General features: G+C 51.3%; 1 protein-coding gene across 1 annotated transcript in view; it reads right to left on the bottom strand.

The window, feature by feature from the left end:
- The window catches only part of FGD3 (FYVE, RhoGEF and PH domain containing 3), a 64,650-nt gene extending 53,163 nt beyond the window's left edge, over positions 1–11,487 (bottom strand). The window contains 1 exon segment of the mRNA XM_055127520.1: positions 11,268–11,487. The gene's annotated coding sequence lies outside the window, so the exon portion shown is untranslated.
- Positions 11,488–12,219: the final 732 nt, after the last annotated feature.

The following is a 12,219-nucleotide window of genomic DNA, read 5'->3' as shown; positions in this document are numbered from 1 at the left end:
ATCACACATTTAACAAAAGTTTTAAAAAGGTTTTAAAACTTCAAATGTTACTTAGCTTTCTTAAAACCAAAATTAAGTTTGCTATAAGACCTGGTAGTGACAGAGCAGTAGTACAGCAGGTGGGGCACTTGCCTTGCATGTGGCCAACCCAGGTTCAATCCCTGACACCCCATATGGTCCCCCAAACACTGTCAGGAGTGATCCCTGAGCACAGAGCAGGGAGTAAGCCCAGAGCATTATTAGGTGTGCCCCATCCTGCAAAACTGCTGATGATTCAACTCATGTAACATATATGAAGTTACTTTAATAACATGCATGGTCAGTTACTAGGCAGACTAAACAATTTACAGTCTGAAAAAGGTACCAGTTGTTACTAAAATACAATGCAATTACCCCCAACTCCACATTCTTGTCTGAGCACCGCTGGGAGAGACCATGAACACTGCCAGGAGCCATCCCTGAGCATTGCCGGGTGTGCCCTCCTCAAAAGAATATCCTATTAATCAAATGTATTGCAGCTATTAAAATTTCATTGTAAAGTTCTTTTAACAATTTGCTGTGTTGCACCCGGGTTGACCATACATAAAATTTCATTTCCTCTGATTCATTCCTCACACGCCTTCTACATATGCTATTACTTTTACATCATATCTTAGATCCTTCATTAAGGTTGCATGAATCACCAGTTTCACTGTAACACAAAATTTTTTCTTTTCCTTCAACAAAAATGTCTCCATTCACTACTCCTTTCTGAATCCTATACTATTACACAACCTAAAACTTCAACTTCCAGAAGATCCCAGGGGGATCTTATGGCCAGAGATTTCGACCACCTGGTTTGATCATTTTTATGTGTTCAAACAAGTCCACCTAACCCAGAAATTCTGTACAAACATTCCTGGGTTGTGATGGCCAAAGAGACTCCATAGCATCACACACGAGCCAAACACTGTGCAAGACGAAGCCCATTGCTGTCTCTATTTAGATACTAAAGCTAAGGTCATTTCATAAACAGGGGAAGATAATTTTGTAGTTCATGTTATGACTTCAGAAGTGTGCATGATTTAAATAAAGTCAACACCTTCACTCCCATTTACCCAAACTGAGACTGTAAACCTCTGGGATTAGAATTTGACAGTGGGGAACAGCTGCAAACATCCACTCCAGCACAAAATAGAAGGCTCTCGTAGCTCTCCCGAAAGTGTCTGACACCTGCGTTCCACTCTGGAATCACCAACCTCCCAACTTGGGGGGTGTAATTCCTCTCCATTCCTGATGCTTTCTCCTCTCTGGAGAAGCCAGAACATCATCTGCTTTACGTGCTAACCTTGTTCCACCCTCCAGAGCCCGCAGGAGATGCTGAAGGGCTCTTGAGATTAGAATTTCTCTTTCTCAGTGTGTTGTTTTATCTTCTGGGGAATAATAGGTGAGGAAATGGCCACACACAGACAGTTCAGTGTAGTGGAAGTCGTTCTCCTAGGAAGCTTGTGGAATGATGTGGGTGTTTAAAGGACTCTGGAGATTATGTTGGGGGAGGGGAGGGAGTGGGAGGGGGAGGGGAGAGAGAGGGGGGAGAGGGAGAGGTAGATAGAGAGAGAGAGGGAGGGAGAGAGAGAGAGAGAGGGAGGGAGGGAGGGGGGAGAGGGGGGAGAATGTGGGTTGCTCCCGAGGGGAAACAGCCCGTGAGGTTAAAATCAAAGGGGGGCTTTTGCCCCCCAAGTGGAGAGGCGGGGACCCTCGGGATGCGGATGCCCCCTCCTACTGCGGTGAAGTTGCTTTCACAGGGCTTCTCCCAAGTCACTCCGCTTACTGCTTTCTCTGTGGGCTGAGAGTCTGGTTCGAGTGTTGTCCTCGGGAGAGAACTCTGACACTTGGCAGTCTGCTCTCACACCCTCCCTGCCTCTGTTCCTGCTGGTGTCACCTCTTTTTTTTTTTAATTTTTTAAATTTTATTGAATCACGGTGAGATAGTTACAAGCTTTCATGTTTGGGTTACAATCACACAATGATCAAACACCCATTTCTCCACCAGTGCACATTCCCCACCACCAATCTCCCGGTATACCCCCCCCCTTTCCCACCCTCCCCCTGCCTCCATGGCAGACAATATTCCCCATACTCTCTCGCTACTTTTACACAATGGAATACTATGCAGCTGTTAGGAAAGACGAAGTCATGGAATTCGCTTATAGATGGAAGCGTCTCCTCTCCCTGAGGGTCTCGGCCTTCCCTGGCCCCGCACTGCGGTGAGTCAGAGTCGTAACTGGCATTGATTCCTGCATCCACAAAGGGACCGTCATGCCCTGGGGCTCCCTGAGGGCTGGTGACAGAGCAACTTCTTTACATCCCATCATGGTTTTATGACTTCCTGAGAGCTCATGTGGGGCTCCTATCTACCTGCTGCTTCATACCCACAGACTCTGGGCAAAGGTCCAAAACTGCTCTAACTCCAACAGGGTGTGTGCAAGGGCTGGAGAGATAGTATGGCGGGGAAGGCGTTTGCCTTGCACATGGCCAACCTTGAATAGAGACCATTGGTGGTGCCAGTTCCATCCCTGGCACCACCAATGGTCCCTGAGCCCTCCGGGAGTGATCCTTGAGTACAGAGTCAGTAGTAAGTCCTGAGCCTGCGGGATGTGGCCCCCACAAAAAACAAAAGTTGTGTGTTATATACAGAGTAGACTGCCATGGAATACTATGCAGCTGTGAGAAAGGAGAAAAATCATGCAATTTTTGGTATCAAGGGTAGAACTGGAGAATATAACTCTGAGTGAAGTCGCTCAGAAATAGAGGGACAGGTCCAGAACGATTGGTCATAGGCAGGGTGTAAAGACACACGGGGAAAGCAACTGCTTCGACCCCTGTGCTATTGGCTTGCTGATGTCTGATCGTCACCTGAGCGCGAGAAAAAGCAGCAATGACAAATCCCTGTAGTTGGGATGCGGCTGGCTAGAGGGGCGGGACTCCTTTCTCCCAGGCAGTCCAGAGTCTCCAGGCGAGCCTCTCCTGAGGGTGAGCGTAATCTGAACTCTGTTCGCTTCTTCCTCGGGGCTGCCACCTGCTGCAACTCCGGAACTCCACACTCATTTCCTTTGCTCCATGCAGTCATTTTATGTAAGTCAACAACTAGGAACACTGAGAATTAATGTTTGATTCCTTCGGCAAAACCATGCGGAGTGAACCCGTGAGTGGGCGGCGAGGCTTACAGGCGCCGTGATGCTCCTTTCTAGGCGCTTCTCCCCGTTCAGTCCCGCCCAGCCTCTGCCTGACTCTCACCCCGCACAGATGTTCTCATACACTACGTGATGGAAAACCAGGCCCACTGCGAGACGGGGGCAGTGGGGAGGAGGAGGCCTCCATCCAGGCCCTCTGGAAAGAAGCTTCAGGGGTCTCCGGACAACTCAGGGGCCGGGTGTTGGTCTCTCCAGGCTATCTCAGAGCTGTATGAAGTTTCATCCTGCAGCATTGGTCAGCCACTGCAGCCGGGCCAGCCTCCCTCTCCCCTCTCCTGCTACCACGCCTCTCTTCAAGTTTACTTTCCCAACCAACCCGACAGCCCCAAGCTAAGAGTAAGATGAATTGGGGAGTCAAGAAGCATCTCAGGGGGCTGGAGCAATAGCACAGCGGGTAGGGCGTTTACCTTGCACACGGCTGACCTGGGTTCGATTCCCAGCATCCCATATGGTCCCCTGAGCACCGCCAGGAGTAATTCCTGAATGCAAAGCCAGGAGTGACCCCTGTGCATCATCAGGCGTGATCCAAAAAGAAAAAAAAAATCAAGAAGTGCTAACACCTGAATAAAACTTTTGGGGGGCTGGAGAGATAGCACAGCAGACAGGGCACTTGCCTGCATGCAGCTGCCCCAGTTCGATCCACAGCATCCCATATAGTCCCCTGAGCACTGCCAGGAGTGATCCTTGAGCACAGAGCCTGGAGTAACCTCTGAATATCTCCAGGTATGAATCAAAAACAAACAAAACCAACATTTTCCCTGACACACATCAATCCAGTTCTTTCTAGCAACTAGCCTTCAAATAACTGGTTCTCTAGTAACTAGGCCTGCAAGTGGTGAGTAACGGAACTTGGGTTGGGTGGCATATCTAACTCTCTCTCTGTCTGTCCTGGGCACAGACAGCCCTGACCAGCTGACGCTTACCAGAGGGGCCCGTGTGGGTGCTGGTACGCCATTCCACCCAATGAGGAACTGAGGGCTGTGGAGCCGGGTGAAGGGAATACAGAAACCGATTGTCTTCATTTTTTTCCCCCTCCTTGTATTATTGTTCTCTTTCCTTTGTGATCTTGAACCCAGCTTTCACTTTTACCCCAGCAATGTGGGTGCCTGTCACAGGTTACGCTGCCCTGTTGTATGCGGCCCCTGAGTGGCGAAGCCCAGCTGGATGTCCCCATCCTCACCCCACCCACCTCTGGGAGGGGACATGCTCATGAGTCATGCCTAGGGCCTGTTACAAAGGATAGACGGCACCATGGGGCTCAGCAAGAGCCCCCCCCACCATGCAGATGTCCCTGACCCCGGGTGACTAGTTCATATGTGGTGCAACCGGATATCCATACCCACAAAACACTCAAGTCAGGAACTTAACAGTGCTTGTTTTGTTCTTGAATTTTGGGGTCACCCTCGGCTGTGCTCAAAGGCTACTCCCAGCTCTGTACTTGGGGCTTGCTCTCTGGTGGCTCTTCAGAGGACCATGTAGCGGCAAGGATTGGATAGGGGTCAGCCACCGTGCACCTGAACTGCTCTGCTATCTCTCTGGTCCCCCAAAATGTTTTTTAAGCCATCTGACCACTGTAGCACTGAAGCACTGTCGTCCCGTTCGTTGTTCATCGATTTGCTCGAGCAGGCACCAGTTAACGTTCCACTGTGAGACTTGTTGTTACTGTTTTTGGCATATCGAATAAGCCACGGGGAGCTTGCCAGGCTCTGCCGTGCAGGTGAGATACTCTCGGTAGCTTCCTGGGCTCTCCGAGAGAGACAGAGGAATTGAACCCAGGTCAGCCGCTTGCAAGGCAAACGTCCTATCTGCTGTGCTCTTGCCCCAGTCCAAAAGAGAAAAAAAATCTACACAGAGATACAGCAACAAAAAGAAGCAATAAAGCACTGACACCTGGTGAATCAATTCTTGCCATTTTTCTGTCAGTGGGCAAATTTTAAAATGCAGTCGGAGTGGTTCTCTTCAGAGAACAAGAAATAAGGCGTGGCTGAGCATGAGAGTTCTCGTATACCCTTTTGGCTTACTCAGTCTCTAACCAATTTTCTATTTTCTCAACTTAATCGCTCATGCAAGTCTATAATAATAACAGGGACAAACCAAAATACCCACTTCCTCTCATAGCGGGTTTCCATGACAAGGTCACATCAGAGCTACGACGTACAGTGGCGCCCACAGGCGAGTGGTGAATGGGGCTGGGTTCTCTGAAGAGGTGTTTAAGTTCAAATGAGATGTTCTTTATGTGAAGAGGAGATTGGGACACGGCTATGTTCCCATGTCCTGGGGGAGGGACATCAGGAGAGGACAGGAACCATGTGCCACAGGAACCAGATACCACACACAGACCCTGCGCCTGCACAGCTGATGCCTTCATCTCGGACCTCCAGCCCCTAGGACTGTAAAGAAACACATCTCTGTCACATCCTACAGCACTGGGATTCACAGGCTTCAAGTAGGAGTTTTAGGCACACTACAGAAGAATTCCAAGGAATCTTCAAAAACACCCCAAGAAAGAGTAAACTAGCCCATCAGGTCAGGGATAGAACACCACGTCACAAAAAGCACCTGAATTTTTATTTTATTTTATATGTTTTGCTTTTTGGGTCACACCCGGCGATGCACAGGGGTTACTCCTGGCTCTGCACTCAGAAATTACCCCTGGCAGGGCCCAGGGGACCATATAGGAACCTGGGTCAGTCTCGTGCAAGGCAAAAATGCCCTACCCGCTGTGCTATTGTTCCAGCCCCAGGCACCTGAATTTTTAAATCCTGCCTCTGAACTTACAGATAACACACATTAAAAGTAAAATCCACTCTAGACACTTGCCTTGCACATGGCCAGCCCAGGCTCAGTAGCTGGCACCCCATATGGGCCCCTGAGACCCCCAGGGTTTGATCCCCAAGCACAGGGTCAGGAGTGAATCTTAAGCACTGCTGGGCTGAGCCCCAAACAAACAAGTAAAATCCACTTATTCTTACTCTAAAAAGGGTATATAAATCGAAGAAATCATGTACGTATTATATGCTGAAAACTAGAAAATGCCAACAGAAGAAAGAACAAACATTGGGCGGTTGTGAGGGGGCGGTGTACACACCTCCTGGCGCTCCGGGGCCGGCTGGTCCTGGTTCTGGGCACGAGAACACAGGAGTGGCCCCTGGCAGTGCTCGGAGGACCGTATGTGGAGCATCAAGAGCTTTAATTCCTGTCTCTCCTACTCCAAGAATAGAAGCTTTGAGAAACAAATACACAGGGACTGGAGGATAGTACAGTGGGTAGAGTGTTTGTCTCGCATGTGGCCAACCTGGGTTTGATCCCCAGCATCCCATATGGTTCCCCAAGCAATGCCAGGAATAATTCCTGGTACAGAACTGGGAGTAACCCCTGAGTATCACCAGGTATGACCCAAAAAGCCAAAAAAAGTGCTCGTGAATTAATGGAACAACATGGCAAATATATAAATTCCCTTTTCTGTCCCCAAATTCTAAGTTTGTTCTATCAAATCTTCAGAAAGACATTTGGTCTATGTTGACAAGGGCACTCTTAAAGCTACATGAGGGGGCTGGAGCAATAGCACAGAGGGCGTTTGCCTTGCACGCGGCCGACCCGGGTTTGATTCCCAGCATCCCATATGGTCCCCTGAGCACCGCCAGGGGTGATTCCTGAGTGCAGAGCCAGGAGTAACCCCTGTGCATCATCGGGTGTGACCCAAAAAGCAAAAAAAAAAAAAAAAAAGAATAAATGAAGGCTAACATGGTAAAAGGAAAAGTAATAAGAGAAAACTTTCAGATCTAGGACCAGGCAGAGAGTCCCACGAACTTAGCACCAAATTCATGGTTGATGGAAGAAAACTTGAACCAGAGTCGATCAGAAGTTTAAGTTTCTGCTCTGTTGGAGCCCACTGCTCTGAGGATGGGAAGAGCATCTTACACGCAGAGCATCCCCTGCTGCAGGATGGGAGAAGGTATCCTCCCACTACGTGTCCGACAAAGGACCAACAAAGAGAGACAGTACAGGGCACAGTGAGAGGGCATTTGTCTTGCATTCAGCCAACCCGCGTTCAGTTCCAGGCATCCTGTATAGTCCCCCGAGCACTGTCAGGAGTGGTCCCTGAGCACAGAGCCAGGAGTAAGCCCTGAGCACAGCCAGGTGTGGCCTCCAAACAAAACAAATAAACAAACAAAAGTCTGCAGCCCACTAAATAGGTCTGAGTGGTCTCCCTCCGCCCTCTGCAAGGGCAGCAAGGCCGACCCTCTGTGAAACGTTCGGCAGGTTCTTCTAGAAAGAGACGTGGCGGTGGGGAGAGGACTTGGGGATGGGGGTGCCCATCCTGCATGTACAAGAACCTGGATCTGACCCTTGGCAACCCTGGCCCCACATTTCATGGGAATGTTCCTGGTGGCCAAATAACCTATCACTGGGCCCCAACATAGGACCAGCTGTCCTGGCGAGCCAAGTACCACCAGGAGTAACCCCGGCCCCCTGAGCTGTGGTTGGGAAGCCCCCCCCCAAATAAAAGACAATCAAAATCTAAAAAGACATATATCGAGTCACTCCCCTGTCCTGCGGCTGCCAACCAAGTGCGTCTCCTGGCCTCATTCCAAGACTCATACATAAATCTCGGAAGAGACCAACTAGCGCAAAAATTTCTTGGACATTGATTCCTGGCTAAGACCTCTGGAGTTATCTCTGAGGCGGATGGGGTGGGCCCACTCCCACCCTAACAAAGCCCCTGCAGCTGCTCCCACAGCCCAAAGCATTGCCATGCCTCCGGCCAGATTGCCCAGATAAATATTCTGGATTTTCTGGAGCTACACGTCCAAACTCTACAAACACTAACATCCCAGTAGGAGCACACCAGATTGGATGGGATGCAACATCCCATCTCAGCTACCGAAAACATTGACAAGGAGGCTTAAGTTGCAACAACAGCTTAATAACCCTCAGACAAGGACTTAATGTCCCCATGGTGAGATATAACAACTTTCACAAATTTTCTTCTACAGAAAAATTTCTCTTTTTTTAATTATTATTTTTTTATTAGTGAATCACCGTGAGGTACAGTTACAGATTTACATATTTTCATGCTTGTGTTTCAGTCATATAATGCTCCAGTAGCCATCCCTCCACCAGTGCCCATTCTTCTCCACTGATGATCCCAGTATCCCTCCCACCCCCCCACCCCATCCCCCCAACCCCAGCCCGCCTCTGTGGCAGGGCATTCCCTTTTGTTCTCCTTCTCCTTTTGGGTGTTGTGGTTTGCAATAGAGGTATTGAGTGGCCACTGTGTTCAATCTATAGTCTACTTTCAGCACGCATCTCCCTTCCAGAGCAGGTCCTCCAACCACACTTTACTTGGTTTTCCCTTCTTTATCTGAGCTGCCTTTCCCCCCAGCATTCGAGGCTGGCTTCCAAGCTGTGGAGCAAACTTCCTGGTACTTATTTCTACTATTCTTGGGTGTTAGTCTCCCATTTATAGAAATATTTCTTGATCTTCCCATTAGCCATTTATGTAACAAACAACAGAAAAGAAAAGATTGTGGCCCTGCTATAAGGCAGGCTTGAGGGGTGGTTGGGAAGGTGACAGTGGTGGTGGGGCTGGGGGGTGGAATATTGAGTAATACCTGTAACAAATCATTAGGAACAACTTTGTAAACCATGGTGTTTACATAAAGTGTGTGTGTGTGTGGGGGAAATACATACATCAAAGGAAACACAAAATCACGATACAAATGGCAGCCGACTTTGTGGCATAAAAGCGGCCACTCATGTTCTCACAAGCCTTACACATGAGTAGCAGAAGCAACTTCCTTCCTGGTGGCCCCAAACTGCCGAAAGATCAGACACCCCTCAAAGGCTGAACTGTGCCTCTGCAATAGTTCAAAACAGCAATCTGGTGTTTCCTTGTCACTTTCTCACTTAAAAGCCAAAACAAGGGGCCCTGGAGAAGGCGCCATGGGCCAGAGCACTTGCCTCCTGTGCGGGACCCCCAGCTGGGACCCAGCACTGTCTGGTACCCTGAGTACCAAGGTGGTGCCTGCCCCCAAATTGCACCTCCCTGCAAAGAATGCAAGAGTGGTGAGGAAGTATTTGATGGAGTAGTCGTCTCAGTCAGGAGTCCGGCCTTGCGCTGGAGGAGAAACTGCGGTTTCAAACCCTCAGATGCAGTGATGTTCAAAAGCTTTCCAAACAGGAAGGGACATTACAGACACCCATGGCCTGGGCCAGAGCGGAACAACCTACCAAGGAAAGTGCTGTGTCATGGTGGGGGTTTCTGTTTGCTGGGTTTTTGGAATGGGGCCACCAGCTGTGCTCATGGCTTACACCTGACTCTGCAACTCAGGGAGCACTGCTGGCGGGGTTTGCAGGACACTATGTGGTATCAGGAATCATGTGAGACCAAGTGCCCTACCCATTCTACTATCTTTCTGGCCCCTAGGTTGGGGGGGGGTATTTCTTTTTCTTTTTTTTTTTTCTTTTTGGGTCACACTTGGCAATGCACAGGGGTTACTCCTGGCCGTGCTCAGGGGACCCTATGGGCTGCTGGGAATCAAACCTGGGTTGGCTGCGTGCAAGGCAAACTCCCTACCCACTGTGCTACTGCTCCAGCCCCTGGGGGAGTTATTTCTTTAATCCTGTAAGAAACAAAATTATGCCAGAAATAGAGGCAAGTCATAGAGAAGAAAGGCAGATGGAGGCTGCCAGGACGCCCATGTGAGGACCAATGCCTAAACAACGGAGAATCTGGCAATGAAGGAACCACCCACATAGGCCCAGGACGGGCACACACTTCGGGAAGCTGCAGGTGTGCCCTGAAATAATTGAGTTGGGGGCCTGGGGGCTGGACAGACAAAGGCCAGGATGGACCCTGTGTGACTGTCGTCACGCTCTGTCCAGACTCACGAGCATAAAATCAGCTGCTTGAGCGGAGGCCGAGAGGGGCAGCCAGGAGGGCATCAGCTTGGCCAATTCCTGCTCCTTCTCCCTTTTCCTGAAAGTTCTACCTGAAACTGATGGCTTTTTATTTTATTTTTATTTTTATTTTTTTGGTTTTTGGGTCACACCCGGCAAATGCACAAGGGTTACTCCTGGCTCTGCACTCAGGCGGTGCTCAGGGGACCATATGGGATGCTGGGAATTGAACCCGGGTCGGCCGCGTTCAAGGCAAACGCCCTACCTGCTATGTTATTGCTCCAGCCCCCAGAAACTGATGGCTTTTTAAAGAGGATTTATTTATTTATGTTGTTCATTTGTTTTGGGCCACGCCCAGCAATGCTCAGGGGTTACTCCTGGCTCTGTGCTCCTGGCGGGATTCAGGGGACCATACGTGGTGCCAGGGATTGAGCCCCAGTCAGCCACGTGCAAGGCAGTGCCCTACCCTCTGTACTATTGCTCCAGCCCATGAGTGTTTGTTTGTTTGTTTGGGGGTGCCACGCCCCGTGATGTTCAGGGTTACTCCTGGCTCTGCGCTCAGGAATTACTCATGGCAGAGCTGGTGAGACCATATGGCACGTGGGGGATAGAACCTGGGTCAGCCGCATTCAAGGCAAACGCCTACCTACCAGTTGTACTGTTTTTCCAGCTTATGAATATATATATATATAATTTTTTTTAAGAAACAATTTTGACATCCCAACTGGGTCCTGTAATCGTGCCCACCCGGGCTGAGGGCTCGCTAAAGCTCTCCCACACCTTTCGCTTAATTTAAAAAGAAATTTTTAAATTTCCACCACCCCGCCCAACACTCCCCTGCTCAGCCGCTCCACATCTGCTCTATGAACAGCCCCAATCCGAGCCCTTCCAAAGCCCCCCTCCCCCAACCCCCACCCCGCCCTGGGCCCGGGCGGATCGCATCGGGGACCACAGTGGCGATCCTGGGCGCAGAGGGTGCGGGCGTGCGTGTCCCACCTGACGCGCGAGTCTCCCCGCCAGCCCGGCGCACAGGTGCTCCCCCTCCGCTCCTCCCCCCCAGGTCCACCCCCCGGCCCCAGGCGGGAAGGCGAGGGTGCGGGGTGGGGGCTGGCTCCCGGAGCAGCCGACTCACCGCGGGGCTCCCGGAGAGGAAACGAGCAGCCGCGCGGCAGGATGTGGCTGGGGGAGCCCAGGGCAGGCCGGCCACTGCCGGGGCGGCCTGCAGGCGGGGGCGGGCGCCGAGGCCGGCGGGAGCGGCTGGGTGGTCGCAGGGGCCGCCGGGGCTGGAGCCTCCTCGGTGCCTGTGTCTGTCTGGCAGCTGCGGAGAGGAGCTGACAAAGCCGCGGGCTCAGCCAGCAGGGGGTGAGGGGAGCAGCCTGGGATGCCCACTGTTGCCGTGGCAACCGGGGGGCTGGTGGCGAGAGCGCAGGGGTCCCTCCGCCAGGCCTGTGGGGTGGAGGGGTGTTAATTGCCCCAACACCTGTGCCAGTGGCGCTGACTTTGGAGGCGTCTGGGCAGCGGCTGAGCCCCACCAGCCCTCCCGGGACACCACAGACCCCCTCTGTGTGCGGAGGGGGCGGTGCTCGGGGAACAAGGGCCAGCTCGGGGTGCTCCTGCTCTCTTAAGGGGAAGTTTGGGGCTACACCCAGCTCTGCGCTCAGAGCCAGGGACCCTCTGCGGGCTGGGGAGCCCTCGAGGGTCCGTCACACGTCACACGCAAGACCAGTGCAGTACCCTCTCTGCTTTCCAGTCCCAAAGCACACCCCGGGGGGGGGGGGGCTAGACTGCGTGTGTGCTGTCCGTGTTAGAGGTACTTAGTGGGGGCGCAGGGATATGTTGCAGAAAGTGTGTGATGACGTGGGCATGCATGGGGTGTGTGGGACATGTGTATGGTGTACTGTGGGGTGTGTGGTCATGTGTGTGGTGGTAAAAGTGACAGTCGGGGTGTTGTGACAGTGTGGGAGGGTGTATGTGACACCATCAGAGCTCCAAGTTCTTTTTCCTTGGCCAAACCCCACCAATAGAATTTTTTTTTTTTTTTTTTTTTTTGCTTTTTGGGTCACATCCAAGCGATGCTCAGGGGT

This window comes from Sorex araneus, chromosome 2 (assembly GCF_027595985.1).
Source record: "Sorex araneus isolate mSorAra2 chromosome 2, mSorAra2.pri, whole genome shotgun sequence".
NCBI lineage: Eukaryota > Metazoa > Chordata > Mammalia > Eulipotyphla > Soricidae > Sorex > Sorex araneus.
Note: the sequence above shows the minus strand (reverse complement) of the source record. Positions and strands in the feature narration are given on the sequence as shown.